The 2,500-nt window shown below is 77.6% G+C and overlaps 2 non-coding genes across 2 annotated transcripts in view; both read right to left on the bottom strand.

The window, feature by feature from the left end:
* LOC138072447 (28S ribosomal RNA) overlaps window positions 1-112 on the bottom strand; it is a 4,944-nt gene extending 4,832 nt beyond the window's left edge. Inside the window, exon 1 of the ribosomal RNA XR_011144325.1 lies at window positions 1-112. This exon is cut by the window's left edge and continues 4,832 nt beyond it. This is a non-coding gene — a ribosomal RNA (28S ribosomal RNA).
* A 1,067-nt stretch (window positions 113-1,179) lies between these two features.
* LOC138072444 (5.8S ribosomal RNA) lies at window positions 1,180-1,332 on the bottom strand. Its single transcript, XR_011144322.1, has one exon. It is a non-coding gene; the product is annotated as a 5.8S ribosomal RNA (ribosomal RNA).
* Window positions 1,333-2,500: the final 1,168 nt, after the last annotated feature.

Below are 2,500 nucleotides of genomic sequence, written 5' to 3'. Positions count from 1 at the left end.
CTGGGCTCTTCCCTGTTCACTCGCCGTTACTGAGGGAATCCTGGTTAGTTTCTTTTCCTCCGCTGACTAATATGCTTAAATTCAGCGGGTCGCCACGTCTGATCTGAGGTCGCGTCTCGGAGGAGGGCGAGGGAGCGCCCCGCGAGGAGGGTCCCGAGAAGGGGAGACGCGGAGGCCGGCGGCCGACCGCCCCGGGCCCCCCCCTTCCCCGCGCACACGCGGCACCCCGACCGACCGACCGACCCCCGACTACCCGTCGCCCCTCCGGGAGGAGGCAGCGGCGGCGGCGGCGGCGGCGGCCGGCGGGCAGAGAGGGAGAGGCCGAGGCGGGGCGGGGAGCACGAGCCGGCTGCCACGGGACGGACGGGGCGCGGGGCGGCAGAGAGGTGGACGTGGGGGCGGGGGGGAGGATCGGGGCACGCGCGGGCGCCAAAGCCCGAAACGGGCGACGGGCGCCTCGCGCGCCCCCGATCTCCCCCCTGCCCCCACGACCACCCCCGCCCCCGCGGCGGGAGCTCCGGGGCGCGAACCGCGGCACGGCCGCAGCCCGGGGGGAGAGCGCGCAGCGGCGGGCAGACGCCGCGGCGTCCCGCGGGTCACCGCCGAGGCACGCGTCCCCGGGGCGCGGACGCGCACGCGGACTCGGCCTCGGGCGCGAACCGCCCGTCCCGACGGGGCGAGAGCCGCGGGGGGTGTGGCCGGGAAGCGGGCACGGGCCGCGGACGCACGGCGGCGGGGGAGGCACCGCAGGCGTGGGGGTGGGGGTGGGGGGCGCCAGCCGGGCGCCGAGAAACGCCGCCGCCGCGGCGGGCAGGACGGCGATCGACGGCGGACCGGAAGACGCGACCCCACCCCCCGCCACCACCGCGGGCCCCCGCCGCCACGTGGCGCGAGACCGTCCCCAACCCCCGACACCCCGCGGGCAGCAACACCCAAAGGCCGCTTGCGGCGCGAGGAGGCGCTCCCAGGGCGGAAGACCGACCCCAGAAGGCCCGGCAGGCCAGGGGCCTCGGCGCGACCTCGCGGTCCCCTTCTCCCTTCTCGCGGGCAGCGTCTCCCCCCACGGCCACAGAGCCTTCGGGGGGACGCCGTGTCTGCACTTAGGGGGACGGAGGGCCCGGCGGGCCCTGCGAGGACAGCCCCCAGCCGCGCACCCCGGAGGGGCGATTGATCGTCAAGCGACGCTCAGACAGGCGTAGCCCCGGGAGGAACCCGGGGCCGCAAGTGCGTTCGAAGTGTCGATGATCAATGTGTCCTGCAATTCACATTAATTCTCGCAGCTAGCTGCGTTCTTCATCGACGCACGAGCCGAGTGATCCACCGCTAAGAGTCGTACGAGCTTTGTCAAGCGTTTCGCTTCGGCGGGAGACCCCGCCCCTGGCACGGCACACGTCCCGCCACCCCCGGCTCCCTCCCGGGAGGTGGGAGCTGGGTGGGGGGGTTGCCTCCGGCCGGCCAAGTCAGACAGAACACAGCAGAACGGAGGGGGCCGGGAAAGGTTTCACACGACGGGGCACCCGGCGCCAACACGCCAGGGTGGGTGCGGGCACCCCACAGGCGCCCGGGGGGTTCCCACCCTCCCCCCAGGGACGCGGGAGGGGCGCGCGCACGCGCCGCACACGGCCACGGGCCACGCGACGACCGCCGGGCAGCCCCCTCCCGACGGCCGCGGCGGCAGTGACCGCGGCGCGGCACGCCGCGCGCCACCCCGGCCCCTCGGGGGACGGCGGAGTCCGGGGGAGACGGGAGGCACGCCTCCCGCCTCCCCGCGGGCCCGACCGCCCCGACCCCAAGGCGGACGGGCGACCCCCCCCAGGGGTCTTTAAACCTCCGCGCCGGGACGCGCTAGGTACCTGGAGAGGGGGAGGCGGGCGAGGGGCACGGCGCGCCCCCACGGGCCCCCGCCCCGACGCCGACCACCGACCGCCGACCACCGCGTCCCCGCCCGCGGCCGCGCGCGGGCCTCGGCGCTGCCGGCCCGTGACACACGGGGGGCCCCCGCCGCGCGCCGGCCGACCGCCACCCGGAGGGCCCCGCCGGGCGCCAGACAGCCAGCCCCACCCGTCCCCCCGTAACGGGGCAGAGCCCTTTCCCCACCGCCGCGCCCTCACACGCCCCCCGTACGGGCCCGGCCCCGCCGGACGCCCCCATCCTCTCTCCCCCAACCACCGGGGGTGGGGGGGGCCCCTACCCGCGCCCGCGTTCCCGGGCACCCTTCCCCCCACACCACCACCACCGAGGGCAGAGGGCAGGGGGGCAGGGGGGCTCCGACGGGAAGCTTGGCGCCCAGCGGGCAGGGGGTCGAGAGGACGGGAGAAACCGGACAGAGACACACAAGCCGCCGGGAGGCGTGTGGGGGGGGTGGGGGTGGGGGCGGGACAGAGCCCCGAGGCCGGGAGGGCGCGGGGAGGCGCCCGGCGACCGCGCGGCAGGCCCAGAGCGGCGGGACGACCGACGACGACCGGCCGAGGCGGACCGGCCCAGGGCCGGCGGCGCGGGA

The sequence above is a fragment of the Capricornis sumatraensis genome, unplaced genomic scaffold (genome assembly GCF_032405125.1).
Source record: "Capricornis sumatraensis isolate serow.1 unplaced genomic scaffold, serow.2 scaffold43, whole genome shotgun sequence".
Classification (NCBI taxonomy): Eukaryota; Metazoa; Chordata; class Mammalia; order Artiodactyla; family Bovidae; genus Capricornis; species Capricornis sumatraensis.
This window is presented reverse-complemented; position numbering and strand designations above follow the sequence as displayed.